At 38.2% G+C, this 25772-nt stretch overlaps 1 pseudogene; it reads right to left on the bottom strand.

Annotated features, from left to right (window-relative positions):
- Positions 1–24091, bottom strand: part of LOC112321453 (small ribosomal subunit protein uS13-like) — a 35836-nt pseudogene extending 11745 nt beyond the window's left edge.
- Between the last annotated feature and the right edge of the window lie 1681 nt (positions 24092–25772).

Below are 25772 nucleotides of genomic sequence, written 5' to 3'. Positions count from 1 at the left end.
GTTGAATGAATAATACATATTGAATTACTAAATATTATTTACTTTGAGTATGAGTTTGGTTCTCTTTTCTGTTGTTTTGTTTTTAGACTCTCTTTAAATTTTCTGTTGCTTCCCCTCCCTCATCCCCTTCTCCCATTAAAAGTGTTTCCTCCATTCATCTTTGAATAAATACAATACCCAAATGTGAGTAACATATTGTTCAAAAACATATCATTCTTAAGAACTACCTTCTAATGAAGCGATTACCAAGGAAATGCCTGAATTTATCTTTCCTCTTAATTCTTTACTAATTGTCAACCTCTTTTGTCAACTTTTCCTAATTTTCATCAAGTTTAACCTGTTGATGAAGCATCATTTATTCAGGTTGTAAATACTAAGTGCTTAGTTTGTGCAAAATACTGTACTAGTGGCTCATAGATTTATACCTATGCTTAACAAATAGGCAGAGCCCTTGGCACCAGTCACCAGTCTCTGGGTAGCTCACTTATCAACTGTCACTTTGTTGTTTCTTAGATCATCTTCCTAAATTTTTGCTAAGCTATTTGATACCATATTTACACCCATCCTTTCCTATCCCACTCAATTCCTTGCCCCTTGTTAAGTTAGTTCTCCTTGGTAGCACTTTTCATATTTGTAATTAAAAAATATTAATTAGTTATTTAATATTCAGCTCTCTCATAAAAAATTGAGCTTCTTAAGGGGAGGGGAGAGACCATGCTTGATTCATTCATTGTATTTCCAACTTTGGCCTACTACTTTACACATGGGAAACATTCAACAAAATATAATTTGAATGAAAAAACATGGGATGCATTATTCAGTTTCCCTTAGAATCTTTAAAACATCACTCCTTTTAAAACTGCTTTAGACAATTTAGAATTATAGACTATTACATAGTGTGCACATAGAAAAACTGATTGCCATCACAGTGACAATAAAAGCAGCAAAACTTTTGATTCATTTCAGAGTGGTTGGTTCTGCACAAAGCATACAGCCTTTTTTTCCCCTCTAAAACAACTGTTACTCTAATTCTTCATCTAAAACTATTGTCAGGAGGCACTATGGTAGGCAAGGTTAAGTGCAAAATTGTATGTATGCCTCTATGCAAATATTAAAGGGAAAAAAATCCAAGTTTGCCTAAGGAATAGAAAGGGAATATTCAGAAAGCAAAAAAAAATATTTTCAGATGGAGAGAAATACTTGCAGATAGTCCCAGGAGTGAAAGAGATCTATATCTTCTGCTCAGATGCCTGAAGAGCAAGGCAGCAAAAAGGCAAAGGAGCCCTTCTGGAAACTTGCTCAGACAGGAGGGTGACTAAAGCTGATCTCTGAGATGTGAGTGTGAGCTTGGCGGGCTCTGACATGGAGCCAGTCCAAAGCAGGAGACCAAATTTAGAGTCAAATAAGTTAGTGTCAAACCCTGAGTTAGTAAGGAGGAACTTCATTTAAAACGGTTATTGCAGGGGGTGGGGTGGAGTCTGGAATACTATCACAAAAGGGAGAGGGGGCCTATGGAAATAGGGAGAATGTAGTGACAGTAAATCTGCAAGTGCCTCCAGAGTTAGGCAAAAAGGGGTTTTCTTTTACAAAAAAAGAGTAAGCAAGGCTAGAAAGCCCTAGGTACTGGGGTGGGGTGAAAGGGAGGGTGGGGGAATGATCTGAAAATAGATCAGAGAAAGTTTTACTCTGGGGCCAGTCTGTTCACAGGAGGGCTCTCTTCTGGCTCAGGCTGAGGGTGGGCCAAACTTCAGGCACCTAGGGGCGAGAAAGAAGCTTAACCAAAGTTTGATTAACAACACTTTGTTTCAAGAGTTTCTCAGCTTTTTTTTTTTTTCCCTTTTAGGTTAGATGGGCAGACTAGAGGGGCTGAGAGTTGGCCAATATCTCTTACCCAAGGTTGGTTAAGACTCTAGTGAAGTCTTTTTTACTTGATGAGTAGGCTTTTGTTGTGACATATTGAAAATGACTACTCCCCCTCTACCCCAGCCAAACACAAGGGGATTTTTCTCCTATCTTCACTGTGGGAACCTGGTAGGGTACTGGAGGTAAGAATCCATGACAATGTGGGTGATCCACCCCAGGAGTTTTATCACTCAAGTTAGTCTATCCTTGGTTTTCATCAATTTGTTGAAAGTACCATTAAGTATTCCTACCTGTTTCTGGCTCCAGTGACTTCTGCTTTAAAGAAGCTAGTCTGTATAGTCTGTAGTCACCTCTCCCTCAAGTTTTCAGGGACATGGTTTATCCTGTGACCTCAATTTTCTGATGGAACTAAGAAACGTCATTGATTTTCAGTTCATCTTTTCTTGTTCTGAGGGATGGAGACATAACTTTCAAGCTTTTTGTTTTATTTTTACACTTAAACAATTGATTTAAGTGTAAATCAATTGAAATTGAATTAATTTCAAAATCAATTTTAAATTGAATTCATTTAATTTAATTCTCCTTAAAATTGTATACCAGTGACCTATGAATGTATCTGTTTTTATTTTTTTCAGGTAACACAATCTTTAAAAAATGTCTTTGAGCTATGACCCCTCTCTGTATTTCATTTTCCCATTTAATGAGAGCAACTTTTTCTTAAAATAAAAAAAAATTGAGGTATTCAAAGGAGTCCCAAAAGTTAGTGTCGCAGTACCGGTCTGTTGCTAGTTAACCAATTTCCTTTTGAAGCAAGTTGTTTAAGAATGGTCTACACTCTACCCTTCTCTCTTTCATTTTAGTCTGTAGTAATTAAATTAAACGTAAATTCCACTGTTTCATTTAAGTGACTTTATGGTTTTATTAATTTATTTTTTATTGTTATTGTATTACAGTTATCCCTATTTTTCCTCCTTTGCCCTCCTCTACCTAGTTCACCGCCCCCCCCCCCCCGCTCCCACAGTCAGTCCCCACATGGTTGTCCATGTCCATGGGTCTTTCATACTTGTTCTTTGATTAATCCCTTCCCCTTCTTTCCATCATTATCACCTTCCCCTCTCCCTGGCCACCATCTGTTACATGTTTCCATGTCTCAGGTTTTATACTGCTCGTTGGTTTATTTTGTTCATTAGATTCTTCTCATAAGTGAGATCAGATGGTATTTATCTTTCATTGACTGGCTTATTTCCCTTAGCATAATAGTCTCCAGTTCCATCCATGCTGTCACAAAAGGTAGGAGTTCCTTCTTTCTTTCTGCTGCATAGTATTCCATTCTGTAAATGAACAACAGTTTTTTGATCCACTCATCTACTGATGGGCACTTAGGCTGTTTTCAAACATTTGGCTATTGTAAACAGCACTGCTATAAACACGGAGGGGCATAGGTTCTTTTGAACTTGCGTTTCAGGTTTCTTAGGGTATATTCCCAGCCATGCATGGAATTGCTAGGTCAAAAGGCAGTTACAATTTTAGTTTTTTGAGGAAATTCTAAATGTTTTCCATGGTGACTGCACCAGTCTGCATTCCCACCATCAGTGTACTAGGGTGACCATTTTTCCACATCCTCACCAGCACTTGTTGCTTGTTGATTTATTAATGACAAATTATGTGGCCATTCTGATAGGCATGAGGTGATATCACATTGTGGTTTGGTTTTACTTTGCATCTCTCTGATGGCTAATGATGTTGAGCCTCTTTTCATATGTCTATTGGCCATCTGTATATCCTCCTTGGAGAAGTATCTATTAGGACCTTGCCCATTTTTTGATTGGGCTATTTGTCTTCCTGGTGTTGAGTCATATGAGTTCTTTAAATATTTTGGAGATTAAACCCTTGTCTGATGTATCATTGGCAAATATGATCTCCCATACAGTCAGTACCCTTTTCATTTTGATGCTGGTTTCTTTAGCTGTGCAGAAGCTTTTTAATTTGATGTATTCCCATTTGTATATTTTTCCCTTTATTTCCTCTGCCATAGGAGATATATTAGCAAATATATTGCTATGTGGGTTATCTGAAATTTTACTGGCTATATATTCCATTAGGACTTTTATGCTATCACAATTTATATTTAAATATTTTATAAATTTTGAGTTTATTTAGTGTATGGTATAAATTGGTGGTCTAGTTTCATTTTTTTGACATGTACCAGTCCAGTTCTCCCAACACCATTTGTTGTAGGGGCTATTTTTACTCCATTGTATGCTCATGCCCCCTTTGTCAAATATTAATTGACCATAGAGATGTGGATTTATTTATGGGCCTTCTATTCTGTTTCCTTGATCTATGTATCTGTTCTTATGCCAGTACCAGACTGTTTTGATTACAGTGGCCTTGGCCTTGTAGTATGGTTTTATATTAGATATTATGATCTCAACAACTTTGTTCTTTCTCAAGATTGTTGTGGCAATTCATGGTCTTCTTTTCATTCCATATAAATTTTTGATGTATTTGTTCTAGATCTGCAAAATATGTCACTGGTATTTTAATAGGAATTGCAATGAATCTATAGATTGCTTTGGTTAGTATAGACATTTTAATGATGATAATTCTTCCAATCCATTTTTGAATGGATTTTTGAACAGGATATATACTTCTGTTTATATGTATCTTTCTCAATTTCTTTCTTCAATGTTCTATAGTTTTCTGAGTACAGATCTTTTACCTCCTTGGTTAAATATATTCCCAGGGACTTTATTTTTATTTATTTATTTCTTTGTTGCTATAGTAAGTGGGATTTTTTTCTTACATTATCATTCTGATAGTTCATTATTGGTGTATAAAAATGCCATCAATTTCTGAATATTAACTTTATGTCCCACTACTTTTCCAAATTCACTTATATAGGTCAAGTAGTTTTTTGGTGGAGCCCATAGGGTTTTCTACATACACTATCATGTCATCTGCAAATAACGATAGTTTTACTTTCACTGTTCCAACTAGGATGCCTTTTATTTTTTCTTCTTGTATGGTCACTGTGGCTAGGACTTCCAGTGCTATGTTGAATAGAAGTGGTGAAAGCAGCACCCTTGTCTTGTTCCTGATATTAAGGGGAACATTTTTAGTTTTTGCCCATTGAGTATGATGTTAGCAGTAGGTGTTTTATATATGGCCAACACTATATTGAGGTACACTCCCTCTATTCTCACTTTGCTGAGTGTTTTTTTTCATCATAAATGGGTGCTGCATTTTATCAAATGCTTTTCTAGCATCTAGTGATATGATCATGTAATTTTTGTCTTTCATTTTGTTTATGTGATGTATCACATTTATTGATATGTGAATATTGTTCCATCCTTGCATCCCTGGAATAAATTCCACTTGTTCATGGTGTATGATCTTTATAATGCATTGCTGTGTCCACTTTACTAATATTTTGTTGAGGATTTTTGCATCTATGTTCATCAGAGATATTGGCCTATAGCTTTCTTTCTTTGTTGTGTCTCTATCTGGTTTTGGGATTAGGATAATACTGTCCTCATAAAAAGAGTTTGGGAGTCTTCCCTCTTTTTTGAAATTTTTGGAATAGTTTGAGAAGTATCAATGTTAGTTCTTCTTTGAATGTTTGGTAAAATTTACCTCTGAAGCCATCTTGTCCAGGGCTTTTGTGTGTTTTTAGTTTTTTGATTACTGCTTCAGTGAAGATGGTGGGTGTGTTCCCCACCCCTGCACCACATGTCTTGGTCTAATGTATAGTCTCTGATGAATTAGCTGTTTTTTCATGTGATGGGCCAATCTGTGTAAGAGTCATCTCTTTCCTGCCTGGTGTTGACGGCAGCTCTGTGTGAGAGCTGAGACTGGGCAGGGCCCATAAATACCTCTTTTTGTGCCAATTTCTAATCTCTCTGCTCTGCTGTTTTCAGTGGAATAAGGCCCAAAGAGGAGCCAATAGCATCTGATAACAGTTCCTAAAGAGGTCCTTTAGAATGTCTCTTTCCCCTGTGGATATGCACTGGGCAGGGGATTCTTCAGCCTGGACTTACTGTTCTGTGGAGTTTGCTGTCCTGCAGGTGGGGGTTGGGTGTGCTTTCCCCTTCCCTGAGGTTTGTACTCCATGCTGTATGTGGCCCTGCCTAGCTGCAAAGAATCTCAGGTGTACAGCTCTTGCCTGTCCAGGTCCTAGTCCACTCCTCTCACAGGAGGCTAAGACCCAAACCCTTCATTCTGCAAGCAGGCTTTCACCTCAACCCTGCTTGACAGCCATGCTGGGTGGGGTCCTGCAATCCCTTTGCAGTGCAGCCTTCTACACTTCCTGGCCAGGTAGACTCAATGGGTATGAACCGTGCTTTCAATCTGGCCTCTTTGCTGGCAAAGCAGCTGCACATGTGCATGGGGTCCCTTTCCAGTCACGCCTCCACTATCTTCTTTAAAAAAAGTCACTATGTGGTACCCACACTGCAGCTCTGAGCCATTGCCCAATGCTCTACACACTTCACCTCCCCAAAAGGCAAAAAGTCTTTCTCAGTCAGGGTGCCACAGCCTGCTGGTGCCTCTGACAGTTTTAGGAGATAGAATTTCTTTCTTGAGCTCTCCTAGTTAGTGCTGCAGCTGTGGATATGCTGCTTTTTATTGGCGTGCAGCTCACCAACCAAGAGAGTCCTAGACTATATATCCTCCCAAGTCTCTCCTGATCAGGGTTAGGGATTTCCTATGCGGGACCTAGGTCCCTTGCTCCAGGAGGGGTGGGAGCTACTAAGCTGTGTTTTCTCTCCTCTGTTCTTTCCTCTGCTACAGGCACCTCATGCAGGGTATTTCCCCTTCAACTCACAAAATAATCTTACTGGATGGTGTAAAGCTTCCTCTGTATTCCTTGGCTTCAAAAATTCATATTGGCTAAGATTCCGTTGATTGTTCAGGTCACTTGTTGGAAAATCAGCTGGAAATCCATGCTGCAGGCATGAGCAAGTGGGCTTAACTTCTACCTACTCAGCCATCAACTTCTCCCATCTATTTTGTGGTGTGTATAAGTAGAGGGGATTAGCATTTATTGGCAGATTATTATTTTTAAACTTTGAGGGGCATCTGAATTACCTAGAGACTTGTTTTAAATGCAATTTCTTGCTCAGTTTGTCTGGGTGAGAGGTGATGAATTTCACGATTTCTCACAAGCTGATGTCCAGGCTGCTGTTCTATGGCCACATTTGTCTCAATTAATCCCCACTTTCGGATAAGTACTCTGAGACTGAAGAGGTGAAATGGCTTTTATACAGTTCCACAACTAGTCAGTATTTAACCAGGTTTTTCAGGCTATAGAAGTAGGGAAGAGATGCCCTGCAGTTAATTTTCCTATTTTCCCCACAAGAGCAGCTCTTTACTTAGACCTCTGTATAGGATACTGTTGTGAATTTAATTGTGTCCCCCAAGTGTTCAAATCCTAACTCTCAGTCCTGTAAATGTAACCTTATTTAGAAATAGGGCCCTTGCAATATAATCAAGTCAGTATGAGGTCATACTGCAGTACGAGGGCCACAAATCCAGTATAACTGTTGTTTTTATAAGGAGAGGAAAGATGAGTGAGTGAGTGAGAGAGAGAGAGAGGTGGGGGGGGAAGAGAGAGGGGGAGAAGAAGGCCATATGGAGACTTAGCAGAGTTTGGAATAATGTAGCTACTAGCCAAGGATGCCAAAGATTGATGCCCACCACCAGAAGCTGGAAAAGGCAAGGAAGAATTCTCCACTAGAATTTTCAGAGAGAATGTGACCCTGCTCATGCATTTATTTAGAACTTACAGTTCTCATCACTGTGAGACAATTAAATTCTGTTGTTTTAAGCCTGTAAGTTTAAGGTAATTTGTTATAGCAGCCCTAGGAAACTAATAGAAACGTAAAACCTTGATTTTCTATGATTCTATGTGTGTCTGTCAGACCTGCTGGATTGTCATCAGGCAAATTTAGTGGCTGATGAGAACACTTCACACCAACACAAGCCCTCATCCCATATTTTTCTTCTTACTTAGCTTAATAAAATTAGAAAGATAATAACATTTACATTATAAAGTAAATCAACAATGTACTACTTTAGAGCAGAGAAGCCCCTGGTTTGCTTAAAAAAAGTTTTAAAAGTAAAGTTGTATTTTCCTTTTTTAATTATATTTTATTGATTATGTATTACAGTTGTCCCAATTTTTCCCCATTTTCCCACCTCTTCCCACCTCACCCCAACTCCCTCAGGCGATCCCCACACCATTATTCAAGTCCATGGTCATGTTAATAAGTTCTTTGGCTACTCCATTTTCTATACTGTACTTTACATCCCTATGGCTATTCTGTAACTACCTATTTGTACTTCCTAATCCCCTCAACTCTTCACCCATATCCCCACGCAGCCCTCTCATCAGGTGCTCTCCAAATCCATGATTCTATCTCTGTTCTTGTTTGCTTAAGTTTGTTTTTTAGATTCAATTATTGTAGATATGTATTTTTGCCATTTATTACTGATGGTTTTGATCTTCTTTTTCTTAAATAAGTCCCTTTAACATTTCATATGATAATGGCTAGTGATGATGAATTCCTTTAGTTTTTTATTGTCTGGGAAGCTCTTTTTCTGCCCTTCAATTCTAAATGATATCTTTGCTGGGTAAGACAATCTTGGCTGTAGGTCCATGCTTTTCATAACTTTGAATATGTCTTGCCAATCCCGTCTAGCCCGCAAAGTTATTTTTTGAGGTATCAGCTGACAGTCTTATGGGAACTCCCCTATAGGTAACTAATGGTTTTTCTCTTGCTGCTTTTAAGAGTCTCTCTTTATTTTAAACTCTGGCATTTTATTATGATCTATCTTGGAGTGGTCCTCTTTACATCCATCTTGTTTGGGATTCCCTATGCTTCCTGGATTTGCATGTCTATTTCCTTCACTACATTAGGGAATTTTTCTTTCATTATTTTTTCAAATGTATTTCCAATTTCTTGCTCTTTCTCTTCTCCTTCTGGCACCCCCATTATGCGAATGTTGGAAAGCTTGAAGTTGCCCCAGAGTCTGCTTACATTATCCTCACTTTTTTGGATACTTTTTTCTTCTTGTTCCGATTGGTTGTTTTTTGCTTCCTTCTGTTTCAAATCATTGATTTGATTCTTAGTTTCATCCACTCTACTGTTCTTTCCCTGTAAATTGTTCTTTAATTCAATTAGCACATCCTTTTTTTCTGACTGAGTCTGTTTTATGCTGTTGAGGTCTTCACTAAGTTTCTTGAGCATCCTTATAACCAGTGTTTTGAAGTCTGCATCTGATAGATTACTTACCTCCATTTAGTTTAGTTTTTTTTTTTTTCCTGGAGTTTTGATCTGTTCTTTTATTTGGGTCATGTTTGTCTCCTCATTTTCGCAACCTACTTGTGTTTTTTCTATGTATTAGGTCAAGCTGCTATGATTCCCTGTTGTGGTTGCATGGCCTAATGTAGTAGGTATCCTGTAGGGTCCAGTGGCAACAGCCTCCCCTATCACCCAAACTGGGTACTCAAGGCACACCCTACATGTGAGCTGAGTACACCCTCTTCTTGTAATTGAGCCTTCGTTGCTGTTGGCAGGTTCAATGGGAGGGATTTACCCAGCCCAGTCAGCTTCAAGGACTATCTGTGATCACTGACCACCAATCTCCACCCTCTGTGGAGGATCAGCTATGCAGGAGCAGGGTGGTGGTGCAACGACATAGTCTGTAGCTGTCTACTGAGTGCACAGGCTCTGGGGTTTCCCAGGTGGTGCAGGCCAAAGTCAGCCTCCACCTGTGTTCTGCCCACAGCCACCCTACATGAGCTATCAAGCAATCTGATATGGCTGCTTCTTACTCTGGGCTTGGAGATTCCTAGGCGAGACTAAGCTGTGAATCCAGGCTGGCTGCTGCTATTGCTGGGCCTGGGGCCACTTAGCAAGAAGTATAGGGGAACTGGGGTCTCACTGAGGACTGCTGTTGCTTGTTTGAGAGAATTTAGGTAGTTGTGAAGAATGAGCCAAGATCAGCAATTCATATGGAAAAGTTGCTATTAACAGTTTGGGTGTGCCAATATGTTGGGTGGGATGGAGTCTCTGGGAATCTCCAAGGCTGGGTAAACAGTGTTGGCCAGGCTGATGGAGTCTCAGATATGGCACTAGCCTGCTGGCTCTGTGGCTCTGTGTGGGGAGGGTTTAGAAAGGGGAAAATGGCTTTGTCGCTTTTCTGTCTGAGAGAAAGCTGTCCCTCAGCTTTTACCTTCATGCCAGACACTTCAGTTTCTCCCTGTATGCCACTGGTGCCTTTCAAGCTGCTACTCCTGTGCTGGGACTCAGAGAGAATGAGTCTGAATAAATCCATGTGTGGATGCTTTAAGAGGAACTGCTTGGAACTCCCTAAGTTTCTTCCATTGACTCAATCCCTGCTGGTGTTTGAAGCCAAAAGATATGGGGACTTATCTTCCTGGCACTGGACCCTGGGCTGGGGGACTTGTTATGGGACTGGAACTCCTCACTCCTAAGATATTCACCACATGTGGCTGTGGGACCTGTCTGTTCCACATCTCTGCCCCTCCTACCAGTCTGGGTGGATGTGGTTTCCTTAAGTCTATAGTTTTCAGACTTCTATTCACCTCAATATCTGATGGTTTTGGGTGGTAGTTCTATATTTTAGTTGTAATTTTGATGTGGTTGTATGAGAAGGAAAGCTGTGTTAACCTATGCTGCCATCTTGCTAATGCTGTATTTTTCAACACATTTTTTTTTCTCAACAGGAAAATGTCTTGTATATGTGTCATTAACTGCCTGGATATTTGCTTGGGAACTATACTGCTAAGCAACTGCTTATCATCTGAAAAAGTCGGGACATTGAAAAAGAAAAACGTCTTGGGATTGCCTTATATATTTGTTCCTCAAAGAAACTGTGCTATAGAAAGCTAAAATTCAGAACCAGGTTTATTTCATGTCTATTCTCAAGTCAAGTACAGGACTTTGGCTTTATTTGGCCTTAAGTGAAATGAAATAGACTAGGAATGATTTTTTTCCTCTTCATGCCCCCTTTAAAAGCTTTATTAGTAGGGAAAAATAGTGTTTATATTTCAACTGCTGCATAACAAATCACCCCCAAACTTAGTGGTGTAAAACAACCATTTAATCATGGTCCAAGATTCTCTGGGTCAGGAATTCAGACACAGTACAATGGGAATGACTTATCTTTGCTCCACAATGTCTGGGGGCTCAGCTAGGAAGGCTCAATGGCAGAAGGCAGAAAAGGGAGCATGACTCAGTGACCAGAGGCCACAAAGACTCACATGTCTGATAGTTGATGCTGGCCATTGCCTGGAACCTTAGCTGAGACTGTCAGCTGTATCACCTACATGTGGCTTCTTTGTGTAGCCTTGGCTCCCCCAGAACATGGTGGCCTTGTAGCAGCTCTTAACATGAATGATCTAAGTAAGAGAACAAGTGATACAGACACTATCTAGCTTTTTCCCTTGTTTCTTCAGAACCTGTTTTGCTCACTTCTGATATATTCTGTTGGTTATAAGTAAGTCACTAAGGTAGGCCCAGATTTAAGTGAAGGAGATTTAATACTGCCTCTCGAGGAGAAGTAGAACTCTTTTTGATGAGAGTTCAAAGAATGTGTGTCTAAAAATCATCACAATGCCCTTTAAAGTCAATGTTTCACATAACATGTAATGAAAATGGTAATATATTCTAGTTGGAAGATACTGTCAAGTTCCTGTTTGATTTTGAATAAGATATTGTATCTCTCTAGCCTTCACTTTTCTCAACTGCAAGATGAAAGGCTGCACTAGGTGGGTTCCATAGCTCTTTGCAGAGCTATGATTTTATGGCTCTTCTTATAATTGTACCAAAAAAAACCTTAGAGGGTCTAGTCTGAATTTCATATCTGACTTTTATCTGAGAAGAAGCTATTATACCACTTAGGGCAGAATGCCATTGTAGTGAAGAATGAAGCAGAAACACATCTGACCACCATTATTCAATTCTAGTTCTTACGATTGTGATTACCGGTAGATGTAGCATCCATCTATTGCACGTGTTAGATGCTGTTTCTCTGCCTCATTTGCCTTATTTGCTCTGCATTCTCACTGTGACCCTAACCTTGGTATTTCTTCAGGTACCTTTAGAGGGATCTACTCCCTCATGTGGAGATCTCTCAGCTTCTGTAAGAGCCCAGGGTCAAGGCTGTTGAGCTTCAAAATCAAGCTTGGTGTGGTTATCAAAATAGGAAATAGTCAGGAGGTAGGAGGGCTGGAGGGTATGGGTGTAATGTCTGACCTGACCAAATGAAATCCTTTGTGAGGTATATTGCCACCAAACTCTAACTAGATGTATTGGTAGTATATCACAAATATTGCATTGAGCATACTTATTGCATGGGACATACTTTTACCACAAAATGCATTGTTTATTTGAAATGTAACTGGGTAACCGGTATTTTTATTTGCTAAATCTCAAAACATAAATGACATATTCTTCCTGATTTTTCCTTTTGTCAAAAAAATTTCCCCAGGCCCCCCTGTGAATTGCTGAGAACTGCTGATTATATATTTCAAAGGTAACCCCACCCAAACCCTTCAAATTTGTCAAGATGGGCTCTTTCCTATAGAGCACTATTTTGATTCATTCTCTGAAGAAAGAGGATACCTCTGTAGGAAGAAGTCATCTAGAGCATACTACCACCAATTGACTCACGAATTGGACCCAGTACAATCAGAGACCCCATCCCCTCCTCTGTCCTTAAAATATCAATATATGTCGAGCCCACTGTTTTCATACTAGTAGTTGTTCCAAGGATGCAGCCTTGAGAGAGTAATATGTTTCTAAGATCATCTGGACTGAATAGGTGACTGAACCCTGGTTAAGACTTCTAGCCTCCACACACATTGTAAGATTCTGGTTGGCAGGTGTGGAGATCTACTTGTCTTGTGGCAACCGGGAAAAGCCACAAGACTGTAAGTTCCCTTGCTTATTATACCTGCCACCTATCAATCGAGGTGGTGGGCCTTTCTTCTGTCTCTTCCTGCCCTCCACGTACAGGGGGCCAGGTAAACCAGTAGCCTCTCCTGCAATGTATGTTGTAAAACTTGGGGATTTTTTGCTTGTCTTTTTGGTGAGAAATCATGCATCTCAACATAGTTTTATTTTTATTTATTTTATTTACATTTTTTATTTACTGATTTTAGAGAGAGAGGGAGACAGAGAGAGACAGAGAGAGAGACACACACATCAATTTGTCGTTCCATTTATTTATACACTCTTTGGTTGATTCGTATATGTGCCCTGACCAGGGATTGAATCCTCAACTCTGAAATATAGAGTTGATGCTCTAACCTGCTGAGCTATCTGGCCAGGGCTCTCTCATTGTAGTTTTAATAATTATTTTTCTTTTTATGGGTGGACATTTGTATTTTTTCATATATTTAAGGGTTGCTCACATTGGTTTTTCTGTGAATAGTCTATATCCTTTGCATGTATTTTCTTTTTTTTTCCCATAAGTTCTATTTTCCCACCAATTCCTAGAAACTCTTTTATATCAAGAAGGTAAATTTTTTTTCTTGGATGAGACTGAAAATATTTCCTCCCAATGTATTGATATTATCATGTCTTTCCACTACTGATATTTGCTTATTTTTGGCTTATGGATTTTTCATATGCTTATGGATTAATTAAAATCTCTTCCCACTGTGGGAGCTATGTCTATTTCTCTGATTTCATTTTGTGAATATTGCTATTGGATATTTAGTGCATTATGAAGTACACTTCATGACACTTTTTATAATTTGGGACCAGATTTCTACTCTCTCTGATTTTAATATCAGAACCAAAGCTTTCGAATCGATTTAGTTGTATTTTGCCCATCTTTTTATTTTTACCTGAACTTAATCACTTTTATAGGGAGTGTCTCTTGTGCACAACATAGTGTTAGATTTTGCTTTGTGATAAAATCTGATGATCTTTCTCTTTTATTTTTTATATGTATATTTTAAAAGATTTTATTTATTTATTTTTAGAGAAAAGGGAAGGGAGGGAGACAGGGAAAAAATATTGATGCATGAGAGAAACATCAGTCAGTTGTCTCTCGCACCCCCAACCAGAGACCTGGCCCACAACCAAGGCATGTTCCCTGACCCTGGAATCAAACCGGCACCCTTGCAGTTTGCAAGAGGATGTTCTACCCACTGAACCACACCAGTCAGGTCTGAAGATCTTTCTCTTTTAATAGGTGATTTAATCCTATTTTCATTTAATGATTAATAGTTATGTTTTATATTTTCTCTGTCACATTATTTTATGTTTTATGCCAGTATTTAGGGTATTTTTAAAGTCTTTCACAATATAATCTGCTTTCTTTGTGGAAGGAGTTCTTTAAGGTATATATACTCATTTTATTGGCTACTTTTATGTATCTATCTAAAAGTACACATACTTTTTAAAATTTATTTTTAGATAGCATTGTTGCCATTAGAATTATCCCCCACCTCTTTTTCTTTTATAACTTGATTTTAATCAGTAAATATGTATTTCTTAGTATTTGTATTTCAACAGTGTACTCTACTTACACTTCTCTTACCTAGTGTGTCAGCTTTGAATCACATCCTCCCACTCTCAGTGATCAACATATTGACTCTACTTTCCACTTTCTTCCCCTGCTCCTGTTTGTTAATTGTGTCATCTCTGCATCATCAGTGCAGATGGCATTTGTGTTCTTCTTCCCCTTCATTTCTGCAGTACATTTAGACTTGGTCCTTCTGCGATGGTTTGGGTTGACTGAAGTTTGTTCTCTGAGAGTTCCTCATGGATGTCTCATGGGAATTGTGGCCACTGAGTTTGTGCAACTTCAAAACTCTGTCATCTTTGTATTTCAAGAATAACTTCATTTACTATGAAGTCATTAGGTCATATTTTGTTGTTGTTGCTGTTTGTTTTTACTCTTAGAGGTACTTCTCTGTTGTCTTCTGGTGCTGACCACTGCTCTGAGGAAATCAGCAGTTAGACTGATCATTCTGTCTACCTGACCAAAGGAGTCTTTCTTTAAGGTTGGATGACTTTTCTAAGATATCTATTTGCAATGATGATACTGATGTAGTTTCTCAAACATAGAGTCTGCTTTTCTCACTTAGAAGCAGGTTTGCTTTGCTTTTATGTTTGGAAAGTTTATTTTTAAATCTGTATTTAATATGTTTTATTTTATTACTATTGTTATTGTTATTATAGGTGTAAGGATTCTAACCATGTGTACTTTTTTTCTTTTCCTTCTTTGTAGATTTCATCTTTCCTCTAATCCTTTTAAATTTTTAATATATCTTTGTGCACTTTTCTTATTTCTATCTTCTATATTTTACTACATTTTCAATAATATCTCTTTTCTTTTGCCTTCCAATTTATCTTTACTCCCATATGATGTTTTTCTTTTTTGTGTGTTGACATTTCTTACTTGTGTTCTCATGTTTCTCTTATGGGGTCTTAATGAAGACTATTTCTTTATTAGATTTCTTTTTTTAAGAGTGACAGTTTTCCTTGGTCACTGATAGCAAATAATCTCTGATAGAGTTTAAGAAGATAAAGCAACAGACAGAGCCACATGGCACTAATTGTATAAAAATGGGAAAAGAGAGAAGAAATAAAAGTGTTTGTATATGCATAAAATATTTCTGAAAGAATATTCAAGAAATGGTGACACTGTGCACCTCCAGGTGGGGGTAATGAATGTTTGGGAGATTCTAGCATAGGGGATATTTTTTCATGCTTTTTGTAACTTGAATTTCAAACCATATGAAATTATTATTACTTTAAATGGAATGAACCTGAAGCAAAACTTAGGTCAGCTGGAAATATATATGTGTTAAAATACTCATGATAAATTTTTAAGATAAGGATTAAAAATAATGTCAGCAAGAGGTCCCTTACTTTATTGGACATGAAGTTTGATAGATTTCTAGGTTTAAGTGGATTTAGGCCAAGGTTAGAGATGCAGATGAATGGGTTGGAATAGAAATGGAAGAATAGTCCTTGCCGCCCCCCCGTCCCCAAACTCAACCCCTGGATTGGGTCCAGATCCTATTTCTTCTCATTTTTGCTTTTATCTCCTCTCATCTGCATGGTTAATTTTTTCTTTCTCTGAAGTTAGTTCATTAATGTACAAATACATGGAATTAACTCTCATTGAAAGAAAGAAAGAGAGAGAGAAAGAAAGAAAGAAAGAAAGAAAGAAAGAAAGAAAGAAAGAAAGAGAAAACAAACACGAGAAAAGAAGGAAGGAAGGAAGGAAAAAAGAAAGAAAGGAAGGAAGGAAGGGAGGAAGGAAGGAAGGAAGGAAGGAAGAATCCCTGATTCTGCATTTCTCCAAGCAGTTCTACAAACACGGATTTCTGTTTTTACTATTTCTATGTCTTTACCACTATTCTCCTTACCCCTTATTCTCTTCAGTTGGGGTCTCTACTCCTCTACTGCAATAGCTCTTGTCTTTGTTGTCAATGGCCTCCAGCTCACCAATGGTCCATTTGCAGTCCTGTTCTTACTCACCCCTCAGCAATTTAGAGCAGATCCTTCCTTCTCAAAACACTTTTCTCTTTTGATCTCAGGGCATCATACCTTGTCCTCCCTCACTGGTCATTGTTGTGCATTCTCCTCCTCTCCCACCCCACCTCTGATTATCTGTTTTATACTCCCTCCCCAGGGGAGTCTCCAGGCCCTGATTTCCATGTGAATTTTCATGATCCTCCCAGACTTGTATTTCCAGCCCTGTTCTTTAAACTGAGGTCCAGACTTGTACAGATCCTACAGTGGATATCACCACCTGAATGGAGAGTAAGAATTTTAACCTTAACATATTCAAAACAAAACCCTTGTTGGTCCTTACTGGAACTTTCTGCATCCTCAGTTTTTGCCACCTCTGTTCTTCAGACCATCTCCAAATTCCGTGCTTACCTATATGTCCAATAAATCACCAAGTCCTGTAAGCTTTTACTAAGGTACATAGCTTGGGTCTGATCCTTTCTCACCATCTTTGTAGGGTCCACTTTAGTCTCTTTTAGATGACTCCAAGTTCTCCCTAACTGGCCTCCCTAGTCCTGTTTCAGGCTCACTGTCAGTATTCTGGAAACAAAGCTACAAAGGTGCTCATTTAAGTGATATAAATCAGACCACACTCTTTTGCTAGAAAAATCTTAATTCATGACCTGCAAAGAACCCTGTCTAAATCTCTGAACTGCTTACTTATTTAGGCTCAGCTACTTTAGCCTTTTTGGTTGTTCCCCCAAGTACCAAAGTTATCCCTGCCCCGGGGCCTTTGCATTTGCTTGGAACGCTACTCCAGACTTTCACAAGTTTATTTCCTCACTACAATTGGGACTACTTTTCATTATCCATCTTCCTTTTGCTTCTTTCATGTGTCTGCTCATATATCATTCTTCACAGAGGAGGCCTACTCTCTCTCATCTCCACACTGTCACTCTTCTGCTTTATTTTGCTTTGTTTCTCTTCCTGCTTATCACAGTGAGTTCATTGTCTTTGCCTATTACTGGAACAAAAGCTACCAAACAAATCTTGTCCATCTCATTCAGTACTACATCCCTTGTGTTTAAAGCAGTGCCTAGAGCATAGTATTTACTCAATAAAGATTGATTGTATGAGTACAGGAGTAAATGAATGGAAATTCAGAAACTAATAAATACTGCTTTAAAGACTCACCTGAGTGATATCCAAAGGCTGGGGCAAAACTAGACTCTATCCCAAAATTTAAGTCTGTGATTTTCTTATTTGTTTGGATGAGTAGGGACTCCAGCTCATTTTAAAATAACTAACTTTTCTTTCAATTGCTTAAATTTGTTTCATAAAATTTGGTTCCACCCTATAGTGACAGGACTGAAATGCAAAATCATGCATTCTTAGCATCAGTTTATATCTGTGGGGAAAGTTATTTTTTCCCCCTAAAATGACTATATATCATACTGTGCCTCCTCCTGGCAAGAGTCAGATCATTGTATGTTAAATGTGATGCTTCTTGGTCAATATCAGAGCTCTTTAGCCAGTGGGGTGGATATGTGTGTGTGTGCTTTTGTTTGCATTTATTTTGAAAAATTTAGATGTTGGATTAAAAGCAAAACTTTATCTCAAATGACAGAGAATAAAATTTAACCATTACTATTATCCAGACCCCTTTCTCATTTCCACAATTAGAACTTATTATAGGGACTTCTGTTAAAAACAACAACAACAACAACACAAAGTGAACACACATAATTAACAATTTCCATAATCTCCTCAAACTCCAACAGAATATCAGAAAGGTTGTTTTAGTACAAAGATGTAAAAACAACACAAAAACCAAAAATCAGGACATGAGACAATATCAGAAGAGTGATGAATTCCGAGCATTTTTATAAGTTGGAAAGTGGAAGCAAAATGGTAACTAGTTAGGAGAGGAGTAGAACCTGGAATTTAAACATTCAAGAAGTGAGCCAATGGAAGCAGCCCGTGTGGTAGCAGAGAGGGTACAGGCCTGGGGAAAGGAGGAGGAATGGTTGAAAGTCTGCGTAGAGAACAGTCACCTTGCCGGTTGTTGCTTTCCGTTGATCACCAAGTGACCAGTTCCCCATATGTCTGCAGAAGACAAAGCCAAGAGGGAGATGAGAGGGTGGAAACTTGACAGATGGAGACAAATGTTTTATGACAAAAATATTAATAAATTAGAGTATATTACAACCCAATGTAATTTTGTCTGTACCATAACTTATTTTAAATCAAGGAATTAGATGTTTACTCTCATTTTATGCACATGATCTATGTTGTGTATTTTGTGCTTGGTGTTTCCTATGTGTTGTTGTGTGTGGTATGTGTTGTTGTGTGTGTAATGTGTGGTGTTTTGTGTTTTTGTATGGGTGGTATGTTGTGGTGGATTTGTGTGTGGGGGTGTGGAGGGTATATTTGTGTGGTATAGTATGTCTGTGCATATTTTGTGTGTGGTGTGGGTGTGGTATGTGTATTGTGTGTGATGTATGTTTTGTGTATGTGACATGTGTTTTGTGTGTGTCTCTCTGTGTTGTGGTTTATTTGTGTGCATGTTTTATCTGTGCATAGTGGTGTGTGTTTGTGTGTGTGGTCTGTTTTGTCTGAGTGTTTATGTATATTGTATGTGGTGTGTATGTTGTGTGGGTGTATGTTTTACATATGTTGTTTATGGGGTATGCACATTTATGTGTGTGTATTGTATATGTTGTGTGTGTGGTGTGTGTGGATTGTGAATGATGTTTGTGTATATTGTATCTGTGTTATGTTTGGTGTGTATGTTGCATTGAAGATGTATTGTGTATATTGCATGCACATTGTATGTGGTACATATGTTAAATATGGGATGTGTGTATTATGCATGTTGTGTGTATGAGGGGTGTGTGTGGCATCTAATCTTGTCACCTGCATCTCTCACAGTTTTTTTAGAAGAGTGTTCTTTTTATTTCAGTCGGTCTTCTAATTTTTCATAAACACATTATCCATACTTTCATTTCCTTAATATTTCCTTTAATTGAAATACATTTTTCTTTCTCATAGTTACCTGTCATTTAAGTCAGGCTAAAGCCTACCCTCTTTTTGGCATCCTCTTTGACCTTATCAGTCCTTTGTCTTCCAGACCGTTAGCCTGTACTTCTCTGGCACTTAGCATATGTTGCCTTGGCGTGTTGTTTTACTTTAGGTAAATGTATCCTCTGTCCAACTAGAACTTGTGTCCTACTTTAAAATTTTTGTTTTATTTTATCTCATTTCTATGTAAAAATGTGTGACATTATTTTACCTGATTGTGTAACAACTTGGCTATACAAAGTGAGTAGGAGGCAGTTACCTCTGGTTTTTGGTAGGCAGTAACTGACCTCAAATCATAGGTATTGCTGTTTTACATTCATCCTACCTTTTATGGTATCAAAGTTTACTCCTGCATATTTATGTGCTGATCTAAGATTTAACTTAATGAAGTTCATATGCTTTTTTAGAAAACAGAAATCCTCAACAGATGAGTATTTTTTCTTTAGTAGTTTTATTTTTAAATAATTTTAGATTTAGTAAGAGTTGCATAGGCAGTACTTCTTAGAATATTTCTGTTTAAATACATACATAAAAATATTTTTACCTAAAATAGAAACAAGATATATTGCTTTGCAGTCTTTCTTTGTCTAAATATATATATGTGGATATCATTTGTGGCAATATGTATCTACCTACATAATCATTCTTTTTTAATAGTTTTAAAATTTTTTATAGTTTATTTTTATTGTATTTTTTCCATTGCCATTTAACCCCCTTATATCCTCTTCCACCTCCCCTTGGCCCTCTCCCTCTCCTACATCACCACACTGTTGTCCATGTCCATGAGTCCTTTATATTTTTTGCTCAATTCCTCCCCCTCCAACCTCATAGCTTCCCCTGCAGAGCTGTCAGCCTGCTCTCTATCATTGTCTCTATTTTGCTTGTTAGTTCAATTTGTTCATTAGATTCCACATATGAGTGAAATCATATGGTATTTGTCTTTCACTAACTGGCTTATTTCAGATTTATCCATGCTGTCACAAAGGGTAACAATTTCTTCTTTTTTATGGCAGAGTAGTATTCCATTGATTAAATGTACTATAGTTGTTTTATACACTCATCTACTGATGGACACTTGGGCTACTTCCAAATGTCGGCTATTGTAAATAATGCTGCAATGAATATAGGGGTGCTTATATTCTTTCCAATTAGTGTTTTGGGTTTCTTCAGAAGTAGAATTGCTGGGTCAAAAGGCAGACCCATTTTTAATTTTTTAAGGTCTCTCCAAACTGCTTCCACAGTGGCTGAGCCAATCTGCATTCCTATCAACAGTGTCAAAGGGTTCCCCTTTCTCCACATCCTCGATGGCACTTGTTCATTGATTTATTGATGATGGCCATTCTGAGAGGTGTGAGGCGATATTTCATTGTGGTTTTACTTTGCATCTCTCTAATAATTAGAGACATTGAGTATTTTTTCATATGTCTATTGGCCATCTGTATGTCCTCTTTGGAAAAGTGTCTATTCAAGTCCTTTGCCTATTTTTTAATTGGATTGTTTGTTTTTATGGTGTTGAGTTTTATAAGTTCTTTATAAATTTTGAATATTAACCCATTTTCAGGTGCATCTGTAAATATGTTCTGCCATTCAGTGTGTTGTCTTTTCATTTTGTTGATGGTTTCCTTTGCTGTGCAAAGCTTTTTAGTTTGATGTAGATTCATAGAAGTAGAACAAATATTTCAAAAAATATATATACAATCACAAAAGACCCTGAATAGCAACAGCAATCTTGAGAAAGAAGAACAAAGTTGGAGGAATCACTCTGATATCAAACTATACTATAAGGCCATAGTAATCAAAACAGCATGGTGCTGGCATAAAAACAAACACATAGATCAGTGGAACACAATCAAGAGCCCAGAAATAAACCCACACCTTTATAGTCAATTAATATTTGACATAGGAAGCAAGCACATCCAATGGATTCAAGGTAGTTTATTCGATAAATGATGTTGGGAAAATTGGACAGATATATGCAGAAAAATGAAACTAGACCACCTTCTAATGTCACACACAAGAATAAATTCAAAAATGGATTAAAGACATAAATGTTAGACTTGAAGCCATACAAATCGTAGAAGAAAACATAGGCAATAAAGTCTCAGACATTGCGCATAACAATATTTTTTCTGATATATCTCCTATGGCAAGGAAAACAAAAAACATTAACAAATGGGACTATGTAATCATTCTTAATGGTTTCAAGGAAATTAAAAATGTACCATTATTTATTTAACAAATCTCTTATTTGGGCTGTTTATGCATTATGCAATTTATACTTTTTTCTATTTAAAAATTTTTGTGAAATTAAGTGTAGTTAATTGCTTATGTATTTCCCAGTTTATTTCCCTGGTGTAGATTTCTAGATGTGAAGTGACTGAGTTAAAGAAAATGCATTTTTAAAGACTTTTGATGTACATGGTGGGACTGGCCGGCAAAGATTTTAACTTTGCTCCAGCTGCACACATTAGAGTTTATTACATGTGATTCCTGTACTACATTGAGTATTATGTTTTCCATGTTTTCAAACTGGTTGACAAAAAATATTTCTCCTTTCTGTTGATTTGTATGCTTCTGATTACTAGTGAACACTTTTTTAATGTTCAATAATTGAATATCAGATGTTAAATAAGTGAAATTCTTAAGCCTTGATGAGTGATAGGATGTTAAGTGTGGAAAGAAGCGTGGGATAACTGACCTTCAGTAGTTTGGGGTTCTGTTGGAATTTCAAGGAACAGTGATAGAAAATGCGTGAGCAGACTTTGGGAGACATTTCTAATGAAGGACCTCCTTTGGGTCTGGGTGTATTGGTGGGGCTCAGAGGACATGCAAAGAGAGATTTTCAGTAGGCAGTTTAGTACACAGGAGGCTGCAAGTCAGGAGTGAGTCTGGGACTGGAGGTAGGAAATAAGAATCATTAGCACACAGATTTTAGCAAAGATCAAAATTTTGAAGGTGACCAGCAACTGGTAGCCATGGAGTGGAAGAGCAGAGGTTTGAGGAGATGAACAGTGAAAGCAGAGTGGAAGAAGACAGGTGAGGGTGTTACTTAGCTTTCAAAACCTTCAAATGCCATATATTAGCAGTAAACAGGAAGGTAAATAATCAGACTTGAAGCATAAATGATACTTAAAGTGGCTTATGTTTTTGACTTACTCTATTAAGTTTGGCTCACATAGATCAATTTCAGTGCGAAAAACTGGTGACTCACTGCTTTAAAACATTACTTAATTTTATATATTAACTTCCTTTACTTTTATTAATCTGAGAAATAAGAAAAAGTCAAGATTTATTTTCTTCTATGGCATACATTCTCTCAGACCTTCACAGAACAGCTCTTGTGAATCTTTCCTTCCTGCCCATATTTGAACAGGTGTCCCTTTATTCATTCTAGGTGAACTACTGTTCATCTTTTCCAAACCTTATTTTTCCAGGTTACTTCTTAGTGTCTTGATATTCCAATAAAGATGATTTGTGAGAAGGGGCTCTCATGCTGACCCTGTGCTTTGAACCTTATTTGCAGCAGGAGGCATCCTACAATTTTGTGAGAAGTTTTGGATCTTTTGTTCCATTGCCATATTTCCTCTGAGTGTCTGCTTCTTTCTTTGTGTACTCTTTTCCTGTCCCTGTGGCTTCATCTCCTGTTCCATTGCCCATTCTGGACATTATTACTACCGTGAACCTCAGTAGACTTTGTATTTACTCTTTGACTCTGCTTCTCAGAGCTCCAAATAACTCCCCTATTTGTCAGTTTATAGCCCCTGCTCCCCATCTTCTGACTTAGCCCATTTGGAGTTCTTTTGCTGAACCTCTGTGGTTCCCCAGAATCTGTTTAGATACATAATTCCTAAGGACGATCTCTTATGTGGTGGTCATAGGGGCTTCTTGATATCCTCTTAGCAATGTACGAACTAGGCAACAGTTTGCAGTAAGTTCATTCATTCATTGTCATCTCATGTGCCAACTCTCCTTTTTCTGGCTCACCTGATCTGGAACCCTTCTCCAATAATTTTTGAACCACATGTGTACTGCATTCGTTTGACTTGAACACTCCCTAATCACTCTGTGACAATGGAACCTCACTCTGTTTTCAACTCCTTCCTCCCTTGCTAACATTCTCAATCTCCTTATCCTTTTCTCTCTATTATAATTTTTTTTGGTGTATAAACTATTTAATAACAAACAAAACCTACAGATTTGTTTCTTCTTGGACATACCCACAGTGCAACCCCAGCTGCCTGCAGTCTTGGTGTGCTGGCCTTGAACACAAAGACCCCAGAAGTGGCACAGCCCTCTGTGGGCCTGAATTTTCTTCAGCCACTCCAGGTCTTCATGAAGCTTTTTTTTCCAGACCATTGGCCAGAACCTGGCTGTATATTCTATCCTTCACATCCTTCTGTCTGTTCGAGAACCAGATGGCATGGGTTCTACATAATGGTAATCACCCATTCTACCTCATCCTCTGTGAGCCCTCCTGCCCTCTTGGTGAGGTCAATGTCTGCTTTCCACAACACCACATGAGCATATCTTTGCCTCACACCCTTAATTGCAGTGATGGCAAAGGCTGTTTTCCATCGCCCATCAATATTGGCGTTGAGTACTCGCAAAATGTGCTGGAACTTCTCAGGAATCATTAGAGACATGGCTGAAGCTGGAATGTAAGCCTCCTGTGGAAGAGCTCTCTATTATAATTTATGACAAAACTCTGACTTCTATTATAGTCATCTTCAAGCCTGGTTAACCCACAGACCCAATTCTCTAGCTCTTCTGTAACTTCACCTGTGGGAAGTTACAAGTTACCTGGGAAAATTTACACCAGGTGGAAGGTTTTTGATGAAAGTTCATGACCACGAAGCCTCATGTGAACACTCAGCATTCTCTCATTGTTCTACATTCTCCTAAATATTTCCTGCTTTTCAACTGTTTTTTGAAACTTTTATATCCCTATGGGGAACTGTTCCAAGCATGGGAAATATGGCTCAGCCCCCACTCGGAAAAGCCAGTGAGGAGTGAGGTTGGCGGGCAGGACCCACGTCCATGGATAGGTTCTCCAGTGGGAAATCAGGCCTGCATTGTACATAGGCTGCTATGAGACTTGCTGTTGCTAAAACTCCTTCACCCTGAGGCAGCAAATGTTTACTGAGTATCTTTATCTTCCCAAAATCTGGGCTAGACCTTCCAGGTATGGAACATAGCCGTTTGGACCATTTCTCCCTTTACATTGCAAATATCCTCCTTTGATGTATTCAGCTACATCCTCTCCTTTGTCTGCAAAAGATAACCACCCAAAACAAACCTATGCATAGTAAAAGAGGACCATCTTTGATGTAAGGGGCCTAGAAAAACAATAAAAGCCTGTCAAGGCAAGGGTCAGGGCACTCTCCTCTTAAGAGAGTGGCCCCACCACCCCTTTTTCTCCACAGGATTTCTGTAGTCCATGTGTATTTATATATTGCAACCACAACACCGGATCCTGTGAGCCGGGATGCACATCATATCCCTCCCTTCCTCTCCACTACCTTCTCTGTTAGCTGTCAACGCTGACTTTCAAGCTACCAGATAGGAAAACCTCAGTTTTCCTTTACCAAAGCTATATACTATGTGCCCCTCCATTATGTTATGAGTGAGACACCACTGCTGTTTTTTTAAAGGCAAGCTCCTTCCCTTCTAATCTCTGCCAGTCTCCTTCTCCTTCCTTCTCCCGGGTTTTATTTCTGAAGTTTTTTTTCTCTCTCTCTCTCTCTCTGTATCATGTAGTTCTTCTATACTGGCTCATTCTCATGGGCACTTCTGTTTTGTTTCATATTGTTAGAAGAATATTTCACTGACCTGTCATGCTTGTCTGCCTTCAAGACCATTTTTCTACTCTGTTTTACAGCAAAACTTGAAAAAGTTGTCTACATTTATTGCTGTAGCTTTCTCAATTACTATTTTTCTTTTTTAACATGTGAGATGATACACTATAAAATGTAGCATGCATTCAAGAGTATGTAAAACATGTGTATTTGTTTTTATATACTAATTTATGTTATTTGTATAAATATAAGATATACTGAGAAATCTCTATGTTTAAAATAGGACATCACCGGCACCTTACAACTCCCCTGTGTAATGTCCCTTAATCGTATACCTTCGCCTGCCCTCATGGAAGTAACCACGTTCCTGAATTTTGTGATGATTATTCCTTTCTCTATAGTTTCTCATTTGTGTATGTCTCCTGGAACTACACTTTCTAGTTTGTCTGTTACATAAAACATATTATTGTTTCTGAGACTAGTTTATGGTTTTTTGTTTTTGTTTTACTTAATATTATTAAATTTCTAC

The sequence above is a fragment of the Desmodus rotundus genome, chromosome 13, assembly GCF_022682495.2.
Source record: "Desmodus rotundus isolate HL8 chromosome 13, HLdesRot8A.1, whole genome shotgun sequence".
Classification (NCBI taxonomy): domain Eukaryota; kingdom Metazoa; phylum Chordata; class Mammalia; order Chiroptera; family Phyllostomidae; genus Desmodus; species Desmodus rotundus.
This window is presented reverse-complemented; position numbering and strand designations above follow the sequence as displayed.